Source organism: Haemaphysalis longicornis, unplaced genomic scaffold, assembly GCF_048455015.1.
Source record: "Haemaphysalis longicornis isolate Haplotype H1 unplaced genomic scaffold, Haemaphysalis longicornis Haplotype H1 scaffold_4, whole genome shotgun sequence".
NCBI lineage: Eukaryota > Metazoa > Arthropoda > Arachnida > Ixodida > Ixodidae > Haemaphysalis > Haemaphysalis longicornis.
In genome coordinates, this window is record NW_027526361.1 from 69,490,241 (window position 1) to 69,511,593 (window position 21,353).

Sequence of the window (21,353 nt, forward strand, 5' to 3'; positions counted from 1 at the left end):
TCGGGTACATACAGGCAATAAAAGAATATTTCACTTTGTTGTGTGCACCTCTGTTAGGGATGTGGGGAAGAAATGGTGTAAGGGTCGGGTGATCCCGTCATTATTGCCCTAATTTCATGCCCAGGCAGGCAACAGGGCAACGGCCTCGCGGGCGTAGAGTACCCCCCCCCCCCCCCCCCCCTCTTATGCGCCGTGTTTCGGCCTTGCGTGCCAGATGGAGGCAGTCGAGGGAGCTGCTGGGTGGATGACCGCGCTTCGTATTTCGCGCGGCGGATGCAGTGTGCGGCCGGGCCGAAGCTAGCGCTAGGTTGAGGCGTCGGATATCGTTGTGCACGTGCGTTTGGTTTGAGTGGCGCGTATGGTTGCGCGCCCTTGGACGAAGGGCCCGCAACTTGCAGGTGCGTGGGAACGCGGTCGGAGCGAACGCGACCTCCTCCCCCGGATGCGAGGTTTCTTCGATTGCAAGCATGCGCTCATCGGACAGACCGGGTTGAGTTGTGGCTCGTCTCTGACGGGGTGCCGCGGGCACATAGCGACCAACGGCCTCAATGTATCCTCTTTGTAACCAACTGTAAAAAGTGTAAATACAAGTTTTCGTTTCGTCCCAACGGGTCGTCGCCTTCATCACAGCCGCAGCGCTGCACTAAACGCAGCGCAGGGCTGGCAGGAACTCCAAGGGTCACCAACGCCCGCCTCGCAAGGAGGCGAATTGGAGAAGAACGAGACATTACTGGCGCAGTCGACAGGATCCTGCTTGGCGAGACGACCACGGAACGAGACGGAGGATAGACGCATCGGCCACGGGCGGAGGGCTCTGCCAATCCAAGGAGCACGGGCCGAAGCGGGAAGGGCGAGTTTAACCCGAACTTGCTGGGTGCGATCGACAGCACCGGAGTCGTCACGACGCCGACGGAGGAGCGACGACTGGGTTGCAGCCAGGTGAAGGAGCACCTGCAGGCAACCGGAAACTCCAGGCGACAGCCGAGCAGCAGGGAGAGTTGCGGAGGAGCGGCCGACGGAGGCGGCGAGTCTTTGCGGTAGCGAAGGAGGCCGGCAGTCACCGCAGACCGACGGACTGTGAACGACACCGCCTCGGCGAAGGCGAAGGAGCGCCAACAGGCATCGCAGACCTGCCGAATCTGAGGGAGAAGTCGGACAGTCGCGCGGAAACGGCGGACGAGGCAGGCGGCCACATCGGATCGACACTGGGTGAGTCCTTTTTGTCTTCCGCTGGGTCGCGATCACTGCCGCCCAACAAGAGCCCGTAAAACGCATGATCACGCGTTTTGCCCACTTGAATCCGGACAAACGAGGGGAGCCCATCATGGGTAACGAAGATGAAGGTGCGGAAGGGCGGAGTCCACCTGAGCCAGTGGCGTCCGAAGCGGAAATGCAAATGAAAAAATTGGAAACTGAACTCAAAATCGAACAGGAGAGACGCTTGGTCCTCGAGCGGCAGATCGAGCTTGAGAGACTGAAAAGGAGTTCTGAACCAGGCGTGAGCTCCGGCGACTCGGGCGGACAGGACACGCGCAGCGAACTCCGGCATTTTTCAAAACTCGTCTCTGGAGTAGTTCCGAAATTCCCTTCAGAAGCGGAAGTGCCGATCTGGTTTGAGTCCGTGGAAAATACGCTTGAGGCATACGCCGCGCCGAGGGAGTTGTGGGGCAAAATTGTCTTTCCGCTTATAGCGGAAAAGGTTCCCTTTGTTTCGACGCGACTCACTCCATCCCAGCATAGTGAGTATGAGGTTCTCAAAAAGACAGTGCTGAAGGAGCTGAAATTGTCAGCCGGGGAGTACCAGCGGAGGTTTCTTGGGGCGAGGAAACGCGCAAGTGAAGGGTGGAGACAATTCGCGACGCGACTCCAGAGTTACCTTCATTTCTACCTCGAGGCCAGAAACGTGAAGTCGTTCGAGGAGGTGATCGAGCTGCTGGTGGCCGACCAGCTAAAAAATAACCTGGCCGAGTCCGCGCTGCGCTACGTAACCCTTCAAGAAGGGGAAGGCTGGAAGAAGGCCCCAGCTTTGGCAAGCCTACTGCAGACTTTCGAGGATGCAGAGGGAAGGGACGGCGCAGCTAAGAAGCCGGAAACAAAGGTACGGCATGCACCGGCCTCGCAGGGAGTAACTTCAAGTGGACCGCCGCCAAAACCGGGCGCGGTGAAACAGAGCACCGACGTGCGAAAAAAGTGGGGAGCCTGCTTCGGGTGTGGTTCAAGGGACCACCTAAAAGCGAAATGCCCGCACAATGTCAACAAACTGACGGCAGGAGCCTCGGAAGGAAAAGGAAATAGCTTGTCGGCCAGAGTTGCAACGAATGAAGCGTGTGCAGGCCACAGCGAACTTAAGCCCGTGAGCTTGGGCTGCCATGGCAGGAAGATCGACGCAATTCTGGACACGGGAGCGGAGATAACTGTCGTTAGAGAAAGCGCGCTGCCACCGGAGCTAGTCGAGCCTCACGGGACAATCAACTTGACTTCCGCATTCGGAGAGAAGGTAGTGGCAAAGCTCGCGGTGGTTCCGTTGACGATAACGCGCGAGGTCGGCGTGTTTTCGGACATTAAAGAGGTGGTGCCGGTACTTTGCGCGCTGACGGACAGGTTGGTTTCTCAGACCGATTGTCTGCTCTCGGAAGAGGCGTGGGAGCGTCTTAGGGCGGGAGCCGAGATGAAAGGGGTGGTATGTGCAGACGGGAGCGACGTTGCGGACCGCACGGAGGGCGAACTAGCAAGGCTGGTAGACGATGAGCGGAGCGCAGAGGGCTCGGTTCAAGTTGCAATCGGTCAGGTTACAACGCGAGCAAAGAGTGGTCAGGACGCGGGAAGCGAGGAGCAGTGCAGTGAAACAACTCACGACGGGAATGGCGAGAGGAGCTCGTCGGAGAGGTTTCGGGCCGAGCAGCAGAGTGATGCGACATTGCAAGCTGCCTGGGAAAATGCAAAACGCGGAAAGGGACGCATGGTCGTGGTAGACGGCATTTTGTACCACCGAGACAAACTTCTGGGACAAGCTGTAATGCAACTGGTGCTACCGGAGAGTCGTAGAGGCGATGTATTGCGAATGGCTCACGAGTCAAACTGGGCTGGTCACCTAGGTTTCCGCAAAACGAAGGCCCGCATAAAGTACAGTTTCTTTTGGCCGGCTATCGAAGGAGACGTAAGGCGCTACTGCGCTAGCTGCCATGCCTGCCAGACAAGATCCGACTTGCGTACTGCCGACCGGATCCCGATAGAACCGCTGGCAAGGCCTAGGTACCCGTTTGAGAGAGTTAACGTTGACGTCATTGGCCCGCTGCAGCCACCATCAGGTAGAGGGCACAAATATGCACTGTGCATAATTGATTTGTGCACACGGTGGCCCGAGGTAGTGTGTCTCCGCTCTCTGAGCGCTAGGGCGACTTGCGACGCCCTACTGAGGGTATTTAGCAGCACAGGGATACCCGAAGTGATCGCGTCCGACTGTGGGACTAACTTCACTGCTGAGTTAACACAGGAGTTCTTAAAGCGACTCGGCTGCTCCCCGAGGTTTTCGACCCCGGGACACCCGGAGAGCAACGGCGCTGTGGAGCGGTGGAACAGGACGTTTAAGAACATGCTGTACCACACCATCCAAAAGGAAGGTAGAGACTGGGACAAGGCGGTGCCCTTTCTTTTGTGGGCATATCGCGAAGTCCCGCATGATACTACAGGAGTGTCGCCATTTGAAATGGTGTACGGTAGACCGCCTAGCGGACCGCTAGCTGTCGTCAAACGCGCTTTAACGGGAGAAATGCCTGCGTTAGCGGACCTTGGCCCGTCCCCGTCCGCTTACATGAAAGAGCTGAAAGAGCGTCTAGAGCAGGCAGCGCAAACAGCCGAACTGGTAGGATCCAGACAGCAGAATGCTTACGCAAAGCAGTTCAACAAGCGGGCGACAAGCAAGAGCTTTCAGGAGGGGGACGCAGTGTTGGTGTTTGATGACGACAGGCCGGGTAAGATGTTCCCCAAGTGGAAGGGACCAGGTAGGGTAACCGAGCGGTACAGGGAGCACTCATACTTTGTCGAAATGCCGGAAGGAAACCGACGGCTAGTACACGCAAGCAAGTTGCGACCCTATAACAGTAGGGTAATGCAGATTGGCGTCGCTTTCGAGGAAGATGAGGCGTTCGGGGAGGTGGAGTGCGCGCCCCGATCTGGGAAAGGAGGTTCCGCGGACATGACCTTGTTGGGGAACTTATTAGGTCATCTCGAGAAGAACGAGAGTGGTCAGATCCGCAAGGTGTTTGCGGAGTACAGCGGTTTGTTCGACGACAGACTGGGGGTGGCGAGGGTACGCGAACACGATGTAGTGTTGCAGGAGGGCTTCACGCTAAAACCGTGTAAACCGTATCGCATCCCCATAGCTCTAAAGGGAGAAGTAGGGGCGCAGTTGGACGAGCTACTAGATAGGGATTTAATTTTCCCGTACGAGAGCCCACACGCGCATTCCATCGTGTGCGTGGCGAAAAAGGACGGATCAGTCAGAATATGCGTTGACTATCGCAGACTGAACGCAGGAACGGTGCCCGACGCGTATCCGATGACACTGCAGCAGGAGCTCATAATGAACGTCGGGCAGGCCAACTATATTACCCTTTTGGACCTGCGAAGAGGCTACTGGCAAGTACCTCTAGCGCCAGCGGCTCGTTCACTCACCGCCTTCACGTGCCATCGGGGGCAGTTTGCATGGAAAGTCATGCCTTTTGGCCTCAAAAACGCGGCGCAAACGTTTCAGAGGGCCATGAACGAGCTGCTCCATCCGCACTCTGAATACGCCTGTGCGTATCTAGACGACATAGCGGTATTCAGTGAGACCCTGAGCGAGCACGTACAACATTTAAGGGCGGTCTTCGCGGCGTTAGACCGGGCGAGGCTCAAGGTGAAACTCGAGAAGTGTCAGGTCGCCCGAGGGTCCATACGCTACTTAGGGCATAATGTCGGTTCGGGAGCGCACGCGCCGGACCCGGGCAAGTTGGCTGCAATACGGGGGCTTAAAGAGCCAACGACTAAGAGGGAGCTGCGCAGCGTCCTCGGACTGTGCGGCTACTACCGAAGTTACGTGCCCAACTATGCTGAGGTGGCGAGGCCGCTTACGGAACTGACCGGGAAGGGAATTCCAAACAAGATTCCGTGGTCGGCCGAAGCTGACAGCGCGTTCCAGAGACTCAAAGCAGCACTTTGCGAGTCGACCGCGCTGGCAACGCCGAAGCCGGACGCGCCGTTTTTGTTGTCCACCGACGCCTCGGCTTTCGCGGCGGGTGCCTGTTTGTCCCAGCGCGCCGAGGATGGCTCCGAGCGTCCCATAGCGTTCGCGAGCCATAAGTTCACGCCCACTCAAGCTCGATGGTCGACCATAGAGAGGGAGGCATTTGCGGTGATCTGGGGGCTTAAAAAGTTTGACATTTGGCTCTTTGGCGCCCAGGTGACGGTGATCTCCGACCACAACCCCCTTTCCTTCCTCACTTTGTCCACGCCACAGGGCGCAAAGTTGACTCGTTGGGCACTAGCGCTGCAGCGCTATAATGTTGTCGTACAGCACCGAAAGGGTAGCGACCATTCAAACGCGGACGCTTTGTCCAGAGTACCTAACGCATGTTGGGAAGCGGGTGGCAGTGTTGGTGGCCTGGCGGGCGGCGAGAAGGACCCACTCAAAGAGAAGTGAGGGGTCTCACGGCGGAGAAGAATACCGTGAACGCTCGAACTTGCAGAGGACCCATCAGCCTGAAAACGACCTTTGCATGGGTGTTTTGTTTGACACGAGAGTGTGTGTGCGTGTGTGTTGTTTTCTGTACGGTGACGCGCTTTTCCTGAGTGGACACTATGCTTATGGACAAGTGCCTGTGTTGTCTTGGAAAGTGACCGTGGGGAATTTTGTCGGGTTTGCTCCGTGTTGTGTTCATCTTTTCTTATTCAGTTTTAAGGGAGCGGTTGTCGCTATTATCTGTGTCTTGTTGGGATCTCCATAAGAGGCCTTTGGGCCCTTATGTTTATCTTGGGAAGGGCGTGTAAGGGTCGGGTGATCCCGTCATTATTGCCCTAATTTCATGCCCAGGCAGGCAACAGGGCAACGGCCTCGCGGGCGTAGAGTACCCCCCCCCCCCCCCCCCCCTCTTATGCGCCGTGTTTCGGCCTTGCGTGCCAGATGGAGGCAGTCGAGGGAGCTGCTGGGTGGATGACCGCGCTTCGTATTTCGCGCGGCGGATGCAGTGTGCGGCCGGGCCGAAGCTAGCGCTAGGTTGAGGCGTCGGATATCGTTGTGCACGTGCGTTTGGTTTGAGTGGCGCGTATGGTTGCGCGCCCTTGGACGAAGGGCCCGCAACTTGCAGGTGCGTGGGAACGCGGTCGGAGCGAACGCGACCTCCTCCCCCGGATGCGAGGTTTCTTCGATTGCAAGCATGCGCTCATCGGACAGACCGGGTTGAGTTGTGGCTCGTCTCTGACGGGGTGCCGCGGGCACATAGCGACCAACGGCCTCAATGTATCCTCTTTGTAACCAACTGTAAAAAGTGTAAATACAAGTTTTCGTTTCGTCCCAACGGGTCGTCGCCTTCATCACAGCCGCAGCGCTGCACTAAACGCAGCGCAGGGCTGGCAGGAACTCCAAGGGTCACCAACGCCCGCCTCGCAAGGAGGCGAATTGGAGAAGAACGAGACATTACTAATGGGTAAAATGCACAAAAGGTTCAACAAAAGAAGTCAGGAGAAGAGCACCTGTCAGCACATATTTATATACCGAGAAATAAGCACAAAAACACAAGCACACATTGAAAGAGGTGGCCCGTAAAACGTTAAAAGTTTCGGATGAGCAGTGGGAACACAACCTCCTGCCCAAGAGGAAAATGCATTTTCAAGACGGATTAGGCTTATAATAAAGCCACTTCACTTGGTGACAGCACCCGAAACAGCTGCTGGGTACTGACAGATTGGGTGAAAAAAATTTCGGTGGAATAGAGAGTTCGTGTGAATTCGGATAAGAAATTCAGGAGTAGGATTAATAAACAACGTGAGAAAAAGTGATTAAATAAAGTTAATACAATGAGTTCACCGATTTTAATCGAGGGGATGAGCACGTTAGTTTCCCATACCTTTCTTTAATATCAAGCGAAGCTGATTTAAACATAAATGAGATAAGACTCCCAAACCTCGCGGTCGCGGTGGGTTTTAAAGGCAGATTGTCATGTCTTGAGAAAGGCAAATAAGGACAACTTTTTGCATGAGAGGGGTGATTACTGAACCGCTTAAGAAAGGGCGTAGTATCACTTCTCTCCGATTTTAAGAAACATCTTGTAAACCCCGCAAAGGCGGAATGTTGAAGTGAAATAACGTGCATCTTCGTCGGCTGTTGCTCAGGAATAGTATATGATCCCTTCGTCAGGCGGGAGAACAAATCAATCCGAACATTGCGGGAATAAGAGACCCAGAGAACTACCGGTATGTAAGCAGATATCAGCGCCTGGGCACTGGGCTACTCACTGCATGCGCTAGATGCGATTGCTTGGCGATGTTTCTACGCAGTACAGTTTATTTTTAGATCTTCTGATAGGCTCACTCGCGAGATATTGGAAGCATACACTATACGCAAAGAACAAGGCTCAGTCAATGCACTATCCACTGCGCTGTCGACGACTGAGGTGACGCTACTAGATAGTTCGTAGGACATTGTTCAATCAATGATGAATATTGTTTAGTTAGAACGCTTACCCTTTCCTGTGGCGAGCACCTGAGTGTTTTTACTGGGGCTTTTCGATTTACAGTCTCGGACTCACCGCGGATAGTCCGCGGGTAGTCCGAGGATTCCCCAAAGCCATAGGGATACTTAGTAAAATGTGCTGTTGGGCTAGTTGGCGCATTATGAATTACGACAATTGCACTAAATTTACAAACAGAGGAAGGAAAATAGGAAATGCGCATTGTCTGTCTTCCTTCTTCAATTTGTCAATTTAGCGCAATTGTAGTAAGCCATAGGGATACATGGGAAAATCGAATGCCGGACTGCTTCTCGGGGAGTCCGCGGCGAGTCCGAGACTGTAGATCGAAGAGCCCCACCAGCTTTGGCATTGTTACTTAAGACCCGTTAGTGGTGAGCGCTCCGTGTGTCCAACTCCTCCGTCCGTGTTAGCATAGCGCCAGCAATGTTCGACAATAGAGAGTTATAGCAGATCGAAAAAACGGTTCCGGTACGGTACACGGTAGCCGCTACGGGACCGTACCGGGAAGGCTCGTTTTTAGAGTTATAGCAGACCGTAACTACCGGCCATGCTACCGTGACTGGGAGCGACTTGTGTTGTACGTCGTTTGGCAATTTTTCGTGAGTCTGTGGCGCTTCCTGTGCTGAAATATTAGTTTTCAGTTCTCAAAAGCGCTAAAGACAGTATTAAAAAAAAAAACATCCAACGCCCCCACGGAGATTCGAACTGCGACTGCGTGAACATGGAGCGGCATTTTAACTCTACGCCATTTCAATAGATGGCGCCAGTAGGTCAAGCTCAGTACATACGGCTGGCTGTTTCTAGTTTTTCGTTTTATTTGAGAGTCCCTCGCACTGATACCGCCTGTTCCTCACTCGCCGATTTGTAGACGGGCCCCATGTTGCTGTTAATACTAGTTATGTAGCCGTATCGCCTTTATTTAACCTAAAAGAAGCTATCGGACATGCGTCGTTCGACGACACAAGCCACGGCAGTTGGGCCGGGACCGTGTTTCGCTTGCTGCTTGAGCTGTCAGAATCGCGTGGATTTCACTTGTTGCAACCTCATTTTTCTTAAACGATCTCACATTTACAATCCGTTCGACTAGGCGTGAGCCAATCGTACGTATCCTAAACTCTTCCAAAGCGGCCGCCCGCTTTCGAACGACGGACACGGTATGTCTCGGTACCGCGCGGCCAAGTCGCTCCGGTATACGGTAGGGTTCTGCGCATGCGCGGTGGCGTCCAGACGGTAGACGTTACCGTACCGGAACCGTTTTTCCGATCTGCTATAACTCTCTATTGAAAAAAATGGTCTCCATCCCGCCCTGCGGAAGTCGATATCCAGCGAAGCGTTTTTTTTTTAAATCACTACACATGCTGATGAAAGAGGGTATGAGATGCTTCTTGTCGTGTCGGTGTGCTTGTTGCTTGCGGTCGGCTTCTCTGGCGGCAAATGCTGAATCCTGCCTAGCCTGACGCATGCGCTAGGCGTCTTGAGCAAGAACTGCTCTATTTAGGGACTTTAGTCCTGGCTATATCCTTCAGACATAATTTGCAAACATAATATTTACCAGGAGCACATGGTGGGGGGTCCCATTGAGGCGCCTTGTCATTCATAATGCCGTTTCGATCCTTGCTTTGCGGTTTTCTTAAAGGAACACTGAGCTCTATGCTGCATGCTCCATTAGCCTGATGCATGCTCTCGGCGTCTTGGGTGACAACTGCTGGGTCCTGCCTGCAGTTTTAGGTGCGGAGTGCCTTAGGACCTCCCAATGTCCGTCCGCGTCCATTCGTGCGCACAGCACCATCAAGCGAAAATCAAACGAAATTCGATTTGAGCCGTGAGTTGCAGTTTCATTTAGGGAATAATCAAGGTGCAACTCACGGCTCAAATGAAATGACGGTCGGGGCGCAGATCGGATGTCCCTCGGGGCGCAACTTGGATGTCATTTCGAGTCCCCGTACTCCCACCCTCGCCAACATCCACGGAGTGGAGATGCTGCCATTTTTGTTTACGACACAAAATTTTCCGACCAAATAAAAGCTAACAGCTTCGCTGTAACAGCAGCTATACCCCGTCCAAGCCCAAGTTGTCTAGCCCGGTGGTTCTCTTCCATTGGTTATTTTACTTTAAACTTTCTTCCGCAATTCCCGAACCAGACAGAAGTCTTGGTCGCTTATGGGCATGTACAGCTCGGTTCTCCACGTGGCTCTCAATGCGCGTTTCACTGTTAAAAAAAACCATCAATTTACGTGGAAACGGCAATGGAACATGTAATGTTCGTTGATATTACACCCACTTTGCTGTTCCATCCAAGTAACAGGAACTGTACCGTAGCACTGCAAATTTTTTATTTACGTAACAACATCCGATATGTGTGGGGAACTACGCCTGGAGACGCACTTTACCCGAGTGTTTTTGACGCAGGGGTCACACACACTGCGGCTGATCCGAGGTCTCAATAACGTCTCGCATTTTATCGGCCTTTATTTTTCCGCGGACGTCATCGCCACATGAGCCGCGCACGCAGTGCGGAACACGACACTTTATCGCGGCGCGGATGCCGGGAGCGGCGGTCTGCTGGGGTTCCCGCCAACGTAGGTTCCCGCGTCGTCAGAGCGGTCTACACTCCGACCGTCATTTCAAGTAGCGAAGACTGCGTCTGGCAGCCCAGCTTTGTATGGATTTTGCGCCACACAAGATCGTTTTGCAAGGTATGTACCATTCAGCCATTCATAACTGAGGTATACGATGCGCTATCCGCTTCTTGTGCGCCGCTGATGCGGCGCCGAATTACCTTAAGCCTAACGTGGTTTCTGTTTTGCAAGTGCGATTAAAACGTATTTACACCGCATGCTTGAAGGCAGCCGTTTGGGGGGAGAAGAGTGAGCGAGAGTGAGGTGACATGGGGATGGTGAATGTACTGCGCAAGGGTTTGTTTGTTCGCGATGTGGGAGCGTGATATTCCACTGATAGCGTCGCGCCGGGCGAGCAAACCTGCGGCACTTATTCAGTCTTGATAGCGGGACTCATCTGTTTAGTCTCGATCTCGCCGCGGGTAGTGCACGGGTATTCCGAGGATTCTCGAAACCATTGTGATATAAGGGAAAAACGAATGCTGGGTTGCTCCTCGGGGAGTCCGCGGCAAGTCGAAGGTTGATAATCGAAGAGGCGCAGTGTGGCATCAAACAGTAGTAGCCGGGCGGGCGAAGGCTTTTTTGCTGCAGTGATTTTGAGTTATAGATAGCGTCTTATATATTATAAGAAGTTTTCTAGCACATGAAGCAGGGAGTTGATAACTCTAGTGGCGCTGTCAGTGCAATTTTTGGCTTTTGTGTAAAGTCGCTGCACGCCAGGAGTGTGCCGCGCAGAGCTTTCCCGCACAGCGTTTGCGTCGTGCGGACAAAGCAACTTACTTTACGTTGTTGTCCGAGGGCAAAAAAAAAACCAAAAATATAAGTGAGTGTTTCGCAAGGTCATTTCATTGCCTCCGGGATTGGACAAAAAAAAAAAAAAAGACATGGATTACGGCCAGTTTCAATGCTGGACCGATCGTGGTAGAAATGTGTTCACCTGAAAGCGCAGAATAAAATTACATACATACCAGCTGCCCCAGGCACATGCAGTGCTTTATTCAGCGGTTGCGGCCTACGAATGTTCGCCGCGCGGCTTGAAGTTGAAAACCGATCCTCGGGCTTTCGCGGGCGGCGGGAAGCGGAGCGCCGGGCAGTAGCCATCTGAGCACCCCACGAAGGTGTACCCCTTGTCATCGCCTCCTGTATTGCGATGCCCTTGTATAACGTTGCTCGCAGTCGGATTAAATTGGTTGTTTTTAGTGTATAGGTTGTTTTTTAGCGTACGTGAAGTGTATACGTTGTCCTCAACATCGTCATGGGCAAAACACGCTTGAAATGCTAATGCTTCCCGTTTAAGAACTTATTAAGTTAGGAGGCGTGTACGTGCTTCTGGCGCCGGGAATTGCCGGCCTTTATTTAGCGCGCGACTGGCGTTGCACCTTTAAACACGGCGTGGCGCAGGGAATTTTCTGCGAGCGGGAAAGCGATTCTCCATTAATTTCATTTAATTTATTGCATACTGCAGACCTTCGCAGGTCCAAGCAGGTTGGCACGTATGGTACAAGTAAAAAGTACAAATACAGGCACTAAAGTAAGGCAGAAATGAAAAAGGAAAAAGGAAAGAATTCGACACACAAGAACAGGTTTACAGACCCAAACAAAACACAGTTAGCAAAACAACCAAAGTGAATCCTTATACAGAGTCTTTTAGGAAGTTCTATTCTTGCACTGTTTGTGGAAAAAAAGAAAATTTAAATGTATCTGTGCATTCAAAATAAGGTGTTAGGGTTGATTCGATATTGGCCTTTGCGGTACATGCTTCTGATGTACATTGCAAAATTGACGCTCTATTGTTCCGCCGTGTGGCTATTGGCACCGCTGGCAGTATTACCCAGCAGCAGCCCATGTGTATCTGTGTGAGGTAAAAAAAAAAGTTCCTTGCAAACGAATTCACCACACCGAAACCAGGAAGCATAGCACGCTATAAGCCTTGAGCTATATATCGCCTAGCTCGCGTTCCGAGTAGATTTTCTAGAAAGCTGTGAGAAGGTGATATGACATAGTCAAATCACCACTTAACAAAATTAGCGGAGCGATTTTTTTTCGATTTAAGTTCCACCGAGAAAGCGTAGTATCTAAGTTTATGTCGGGCATACCGGAATCCATCGTGGTTGCTTCAATGGTGCACGGTAGTGCATTGGTGCTACAAATGAAGTTTTACTACAGCTACTTTTTTTGGTGTATTTTCTTCCATGTTTGCCTTTCAGTTAGTAGTGGATCCAAAGGGCAAAGAAGGTTCTCATGGATGCAAGCCTAAAATCAGAGGAGGAGGAGGATCTACGTCTTCAGGAACACCTGTTCACAACGTTCTATGCATCGGTGCGGCTTAATATCAACACAAATGGCACGAAGGCCAGCGATGTGCAAAAAGAGTGGCCCCTTCTATTTACGCAGCACCACTTCCTGGCACACTTCGAAAGGTACTTCATGAATTGTGCATGCAGTAATTGTTTCTACACTCATTAATACCAATCTGATGGGACTGAGAAAACACATTTATTCAGAAAAGTTACGTCTAACCGAAGCTCATGATTGCCATTAGTATTACGTATATTGCGTAAGCACTAAAGTAAAGCCACACTGCAGTGTATGGTTGATGATAGAACAATATTCGAATTCGTTACAAAAAAAATGCTTTTTTACACACGCTGTCCCAGCTAATGAGAATAAAATGGTAGAATTGTTGATAAAGATGTTGAAAGTTAGCGGTAGATGGCATACAAAGTGCTTCTAGTTACCTGATAGTTAACACTGTTAGGGCTGCTTCATCTCTCATCCAGCTGGTCATAAAATGTTGGGCTCTGGCTTGATAAGGCTTGTGAACCTAAGGTGTTGGTTTCATCTAATTGCAGTGGTGTATAGTACAACTTCAGAGCCTTTCTACACATTTTGTCAAAGCCTTCGTGCTGCTGTCAAACGACAGACACTACTTGTTTTCTGTGAGCCCTGGTTGTTACCATCAGGCTTCTTGCACAAAACCTCGCTTGTTGGATGCTTGCAGTGTGAATCTTCATGCTTGTGTTAGTGTTTGTGGGCAATTGTGGCATTGCAATTTAAAATTTTTTGTAATGACGGAAAGATGACGAAACATTAAGCACAATTCAGTTACACAATGACATGCCAGCCATTTTATGCTTCACATTAAAGAATAGCCATTTAACTGTCCATTTTACAATAATGCAAGCGCACAATCCTCCACCTGTATAGTTGCCCCGGCTGCCCATTAATTAAAGTTCTTGTTTATCCTGCTGGCTGCTGATGATCGTGCTGGCCCTTTTTTGTTCGTTCTTTTTCCAGACTGACTGGCACGAGACTGCGGGGACTGTTCTCGGAATCGAGCGTGGAAGATCATGAGCTGCTTCATGCATTTTTCCGACACCATGTCAAAACGGAGGAATCACTGCAGTGGCTCCTTCAGACAGACAGGGCAGCACGAGAACAAAGTCGTCCACGGGCGCTGCTCATCGGTCTCTTTCCCCTGATGTGCCTGTTTTTCAAAGAGAAAATTGCGTCGCTCTTCTGTGTTGTGGAGGTAAATACTTCATCACCCTTATTGGCATGCACAAACCAAGCCACACCCTCACACATGCCACAACAATTAGTAAAAATATGATTTCAGGTAGTACTGGGTATTTTTCCAAAACTTGTTCTTCGTACATTGTGAAGCCTGCCAAAAATGTACACAGTTGGTGTGATTCTAAGAAACAGGAGGAATCACATCAAGCAAAAAGCAATAATAAAGTAAAAAGTAATGCAGGAAAAGTGACGTCCTCAACTGGCTTGATTCATATCATCAAGGATTGTCTCTAGGTGCTTCTCAGTACTTGAAATCACGAACTTGGTTTTATTTCTTGTGCGTATCATAGCATCTTAAAAACTTGATGTGGATATGCACCGCGAACAGTGAGCAAGGCTGTTTGGTGCCGTCTGCTATGCGCGTAGGTATGGGTGTCAATCGATTATTATGGGTGGATGTCCATTTCCCCAAATGTTTTTATAGAATGGCAAGATTGTTCACCCTGCAGTCGAGCTTTGTGGGGGCACAAAACCACAGTTTGCTTCTCTTTCTCTTTGTTATGCTCTGTGGTTGTTGGCAGACTTGCAGCTCTTTCAAGGAATAAGGGGTAGAAAAAATCGGAAACATGACATTTGGTTCAGAATTTTTGAAGTTACGCAAATCAGTTTACATGTAGCAGAACTAGCAGTCACGCACTGTTTCTTACATCTTGTTACACTTTTTTTGCTAATTCTTTGGCTTCTTCGAGCTATTTTACTGTTACTTGTGCTATTTTGTTCCTTTTCATCAATTCACACAAACTGTTTGGCGGCATGTTTTTGTCAGGAATTCGCTTATGCATGACATTGACAGGTGTTTTTTATGTACAACAAAACTCCTTTTCCTTTTTGTGCTCATTTTTTTACGATGCAGCAAGCGTAGTGGTGAGAATGTAAATTCATTGTCTGGGATTCAGGTTAGAATTTTGGTAGGTTCACAGGTGAACTTAAAACCAGAAAAATGCTGTGAATACTTCTACAGCTCTTTCTGAGTTAATTCCACTCACAGAAAATTTTATTGAAGGGACTAAATTTACCCTCTGTTGTGTCTAAGGAACATTGGACGTACCCTATCGCAGAGGCTAAGGGTACACTATGGATGTATTTTGGGGTACACTGTTCACACGTTCTCCTGGTTCATTGTGCAGTTCACAGTCTCAATTGATTTTTAACAAGCTTTCCAAACCAATTCTACTGGCTGAAATTTACGAAGCGCCTACAGTTCTGTTAAACTGGGAAATACTGCTGCTCGAACTCCCCGTACCATTGCCCAATAAGATGTCCAATAAGTTGTGCGCATATAATGCAGTTTGCCTGCTACAAAAGAGATGCAGCAAGCATAATGTGTGTTGGTTAACCAAGGATGACAAAGGAAATGTAGATGTTTTCTCGTGCATACAACTTCTACGCCATATTTAAAACACTTTAAAATAATGCTGAATGGGTTAAAAACTAGTCCGTGTTTCCGTTAGTGCTTGGCAATGGCGTGCTTGGTGCAGCGGAATTATGGACGGAAAGTATTCACATGGTCATGCTACGTGAACAGTGTATGCACAGAATCTGTATGTTGTGCACATGGCAGAAGTGAAATGAACTGACACCGAACGCTCAGGCTATCGTCAGCCGGAATATAATGCAGGCGTTATTTCTCAAACCGTATGCTGCGCAATTTTTATTTTTCACCGCAAGTGGAAAATTTGAGTCAGGTGCTATAAAAATGTTGGGCAGCATCTTGTTATGAGAGTCGAGATGTGCTGGGATGATTGGTTATAAGTCATTTTTTCAGATTCTATATTGTTATCAGTAGGCTGCACAGTAACAAGTGTTCAAGCTTATGCAATTGGAAGCACCTGTTTCCCCTGAAGTATATTTTTCTGACAAACTCTATGCTGCCACTGAAAGCTTGAGCCTGATTCCTGAACCAGCTTTCGTAGCTATGTAATAACATAGCAACCCCACAGGGCACCATGATGCATGAAGTTCAAGCCATTCTTGGCCGCAGAACATAGTGCCACCGTTAGATATGAACAACACTGGTACGGTGGCTGTGCCAGTCAGCTGTGATCTTTGGTGTGCTTTATTGCAGCACCATGCAAAGCATACAATAACATTCTACAGTAATTCCGCAACAGCGTGCTGGTAAACGAAGACAAATTTACTCGGTGCAATGAGCAAATGAGAAGTCACGTGAAGGCAACTTTGCATCATGCCCAGCAAAAGAACCGCACGCAGAGCGTCTCTTGTGCATCATACCACTTGGACAAGTCATTCAGGAGCTACATTGTTTGGTTCGAAAGCTAGTGATCATTTTTAAGTCCCCAAAACAGGTTGTTGTGTTTGCAAACACGTCATCTGACTGCGCGATAGTTCTGTGCAGGGTACCCCATGCAATTACACTTGTAGAGACGTGTACACCTGGATTACTAACTGGGCCACTTGGGTGTTATATGTTGGGCTTTAATCCCAATATGATGGTCCAAGAGTGATAACACAAACTTTAAGTTTGGGTATAGCAGAAACTCTGACGTCTGGAAAGTCTGGCGGGGTGGTCTGTACACCGAGTGCCGATTTTTAATTCATGACTTGGGTTATGCAATATCAATAACAAGGGAGTCATTTCAGATAAGATCGAACAAAGCATGGCTGTCGACCTCTTCAATTCGCTTGAAATTTTTTACCTCATTCCCGCATGTATATAATGTGCGGATTCACAAATATTCTCGGTGGAAAAAATTGTGGCCGAATGAAAAAAAATTTGGAAAGCACCCGCGTGGACCCCGGCTGCTACCTGCCCCTGCGCCGTGGCCAAATTTAGTGACGTCTACCAAAAATATGCACATCAGGCGAGAATGGTAATTTTTATGCTTAATCTACGCCTGGTGTACATTTCGCCCCCAAAATATGGTTGGCTAGAAAAACATATTTTTCTAATAAACTTCCAAATCTTGCTCAGAAACCATTTTGTTCTGTACTTTGGAAGCCAGTATTATCGTAAGTGCTGGAGCTATAGCGTTCAAATTGTATTGAGGGCTGCTCCTGGCAACCACAAATAATGGCCGTAAATATTGTGTCTGTGCAAGCTACGGTTAAAAAGCAACTGACGCACGAGTTTAAAAAAAACGAAAACACTCCAAGTTCAGAGGCTTATCTAAAAAAAGGTTTCACTATTGTTGAAATTCTCCCCATATGTTCACCTGTGTATGTACTTCAACGATAATTAAAAACATGTTGCATCATTTTGTTCTTGACGCGCCTACAGCGCGAGAAAAAAGCCTGGTCGGCCAGGTCTTCACAAGATTCTGAGACACGAAACAGTGAGAGCAACGTCCACCGAATGTGCAGACATTTTATCATTTTTTGTACCAAAGGCAAATGATTACTTATAGATAGTATTACGGAGAATTCAGAAGTGAAACTGAAATTTTTGTGTGAATTTTGGAATGAAAATAAAGTCTGCGCACTGCTAAACGTGTACTGCTTAAAGAAAAAATGAAGGAACTCAAGGTTCACACGCATTAAAAAAAAAGCTTCTTCGAGTTTTATGAAGCTTTTCACAGATAGTTTCGTTTAAATTTACTTGCGTGAGCCAGTTTGGTCGCTAATTCAGTAATTGAACCTGTGTGTCCGGAGAAGGACCGAGGAGGGGCGCACTACCTGGAGGCGTTACCCGCGCCGGGGTCGTGTGTTGCCGATGCCCTTTTTTAATACTTGCCATGTGTGCTGCCGACCGGACGGGCTTCCGTTGAACCTCTGATTTCAGGCGAACGAAAGTTACGTACAGGCGAGTTAAAAAACAAGACTGCGTGCACCTTGTCAAATAGCTGATCTTATGAACCAAATGTAGCGCATCATGGCAGCAGTGCGCACAAGAAAAGAGCGTTGATAATGAAGACAAAGAGTTACCGCGATTGGGGAGATCTAGAGGAAGCTCTAAAATTAGAGCCGAAGAACTTAAAATTTCGCGTTTTACCACCAGCGGTTTCGCAACCGCAGGAAAGGTGCGCTGTATCCGCGCTGTGCAATGACGCACGATATTTGTAGGGCTCACAGAAGTAAGTTTATAGGAAAATATCCGTGGAAAGCTTTATAAAACTGGAAGCGTTTTATAAAAAATACGTGTGAGCCTGGAGTTCCGTTTTTTCTTCAAACTACAAGTTCTTTCTCCAAACTGTACAAGTTTAGTGGTGCGCAGATTGTTTATTTTCGTCCCAAAATTTACACAAAAATTTCAGTTTCACTTCTGAATTCTCCGTGAGTAATCGTTTTCCTTTGGTGCAAAAAATTTTAAAATAGCTGCACATTCCGTGGAAATTGCTCTCACTGTTTCGTGTCTCAGCACCTTGTGAAGACCTGGACAATGAGGCTTTGTTCTAGCGCTGTAGGCGCGTCAGGAAGAAAATGATGCAACATGTTTTTAATGGTCATTGAAGAGAATTTCAGCAAAATCGAAGAAGTGTTTTTTTGAATAAGCCCCTGAACTTGGAGTAGTATCGTTTTTTCTTCAATGTTGCGCGCCAGTTGCGTTTTAACTGTAGCTTGCACAGACACTATATCTACGGGCCTTATTTGTGCTTGCCAGGAGCAGCCCTCACTAAAATTTGAAGGCTCTAGCTCCCTTACTTACGATAATACTGGCTCACAAAGTACAGAACAAAATGCGCTCTGAGCAAGATTTGTCATTTTATTAGAAATATGTTTTTCTAGCCAACGATATTGTGGGGGGAAATGTACACCAGGTGTACATTAGGAATAAAAATTACCATTCCCGCCCGATAAGTATATTTTTTGGTAGGCGTCGCTGAGTTTGGCTGCGGCGCGGGGGTAGGTAGCGGCCGGGGTCCACGCGGTGCGTTCCAATTTTTTTTGTCGGCAAAAATTATTTCCACGGAAAATATTTGTGAATCCGCACATTACATGCATGCGGTAATGAGGTAAACAAATTTCAAGCGAATTGAAGAGGTCGAACAGCCATGCTTTGTTCGATCTTATCTGAAATGACCCAAGACACATTCAGGCACATTCACATCTGGTCTTTACATCTGGTATTTCGGTCCTGCAGGACCACAACGAGATAGATAATACCCTTCTTTATCCTCCACCCCCGGTTCAGTATAGGGGCAAATGGGTAGCTTTAGGAAAATCAAAATCAATGAGTTTGCATGGTGGCATTTACTGAATCTGCACTTTTAGTGAGGATACAAACATGTATGTCCGCAGAAACTGGTTATGGGCTAAAAAATTGTGCAACATAATATTACGTCTTATCTTTCAGGAAACTTGCAGGCATGAACCCAGAAGAGGGCACCCGGCAGTCATCTCGAAAAATCACTACCATTTACCCCAAAGTCCGGACCGCTCTCGAAAAATTGGAGACATTCCGGAGCAAGTGGTTCGATTGTGCAGCCCTGTTTTGAAGTCCTCAACTTTAAGTTTTGCACAACCGTTTTATTTTTTTACTTCGTTCATTCCTTTGGTTTCGTAATGCCTATTTTTTAGTAGTCTTGTACCATGTAGCACATGTAGTCGAAATAAACGTTCCAGCCTTACAGAAGTGTTTTAATTCACTCATGGTGAGGCCACAGTTGTGGCGCAGTGCCGTGAGGACACTCTTGTCGGCAACGTTTGGCAGTTTTTGCTTCCTCTTAGTGTAAATGTAACGTGTGCCTTAAGCCAGTTTTTGTTTTTTTGCTTGAATTTTCACTGTAAACGTTTTTTGTTCAGTAGCAGCAATGGGCTTTGGGTTATTCATGCTAGTTTATTTTATTTTTAATGTCAGTTTGTACCGCTGATTAAAAAATAGCAGCAATGAAAATTCAATGCGGATTATCTTCATGTCAGAAACTTTGAAAACATCTATACAAATGCAGCATTCAGCCTATCTTGTAGGCTGAATGTAGCTTGTAGCCTATCTTCCAACTTAAGCCAATTCCAGGAGAGCATGAAAATTTGGTACTTGACAGAGTGCGTGATATTGACTTTCTATGAACTGTTAAGGTGATAAATGTACTGTGTGCTACAATAGAGCTTTTGTAACGTAACACACACTTGCAGCATACGCACAGCCAGAGAACTTGCTAGGATGCTATGCGTTTTTATTCAGTCTGAGTAGTTTTGCATTCAGGAGCTTTAAGAAAAGGCTCAAGACTGTTTTGTTGCTACAATTTCACTGACGCAATCGTCTTGAGCTTGCAGCTTTTTTAAAGCTTCCTTAATGCAAAACAATTCAGATTGAATAAAAGTGCTTTGAATTCCAGCATATTCTCTGGCTGCACGCATGCTGCAAGTGTGTGTTACGTTACAAAAGCTCTATTGTAGCACACAATACATTTACCATTTTAACAGTTTACGGTAAGTGTGCATGTTTACTTCATTACCACACATGTGCCATAAAAAGACATTGCAACACAATTCCTGCATTTAGAAAGAATAGGAAATGTTCTGTAAACATGTTGTACGGTACATTTCCTGTAGTTATGTTGTATAGAACATTCTCTGTTCGCTATAAATATGGGTGATGTTCTGTAGCCTAGCTACACGGGACTTGTACTGCTTCCCATTTGTACGGAACATTTCCTGTATTCAGGTAATATGGAATTTGTTCCATAATCTACAACGACGGAACACGTCCCATCACCTGATGCTACAGAACATGTGCCATAATTTTGTAGTACGGCACATGTTGTGGCAACAAGGTTAGCATGAACATGTCCCGTAAATTAATGGGTATTTTTTAACAGTGTTCGTAGTTCGTTGAAAGAGATAAATTTCGTCCATTATATTGCAACTACATTACGAGTTTAGACCTGGGCACTGTGCTTCGCTCTCGATTTGATGTTCAGAATGATTGGCGCGCTCGAAGCGGAAAATCAATGACCGCTGTCTGTGCCGTATACGAACGAAAGGCATGGATCAAACTGAGATGAAGTCGCTGTCGCTACTACGTCTCAGTTGCACGGGTACAAAAGGGCAGGTTAATTCCTTGTTCACCTCCCGCGGCCATTGGTCTGTCATTACAGCGCTTGATTAATCGTTCTCCCCCCGGAGCCGACCGTTTCTTGTCCTTGTTTCTTTCAAAGCACAGTGATTCTAGAATTAAATACAAGTACAAGATTAAAGTTCGCATACCCGCATGCATATGTGCAGGATTAGACTGCATGCGTATATCTCCCTGAAAGAAGCCATAAAAAAATCAAGTGAAGACTTCCTATCGACGGATGTGGCGTTTTTTTAATAACAGAAATTTTGCCACGCCCTTTCCTTTAACTCTCAGCAATCAATGAATGCACTCTTCTGACCCAGCGCAGCTTCGCAGGCTCGCGTTGGAAAGTGGTCCCAGTTCATGCAAAATTAATTTCAGGACCCCTCGCTGGCCTGTGTGTGCGTTTCTTCTGCGCTGACGCCTATGAAATGTAGCAGGCACCATTCTTTTTATTAATGCTTTTTTTTTCTTTAA

The 21,353-nt window shown here is 48.2% G+C and overlaps 2 long non-coding RNA genes across 2 annotated transcripts in view; both read left to right on the forward strand.

Moving 5' to 3' along the window:
* LOC144180391 (uncharacterized) overlaps window positions 1–21,353 on the forward strand; it is a 61,785-nt gene that overhangs the window by 21,793 nt on the left and 18,639 nt on the right. The window lies entirely within an intron of this gene.
* LOC144178887 (uncharacterized) lies at window positions 9,992–20,559 on the forward strand. Its single transcript, XR_013324085.1, has 4 exons — window positions 9,992–10,423; window positions 12,553–12,765; window positions 13,643–13,877; window positions 19,173–20,559. It is a non-coding gene; the product is annotated as an uncharacterized LOC144178887 (long non-coding RNA).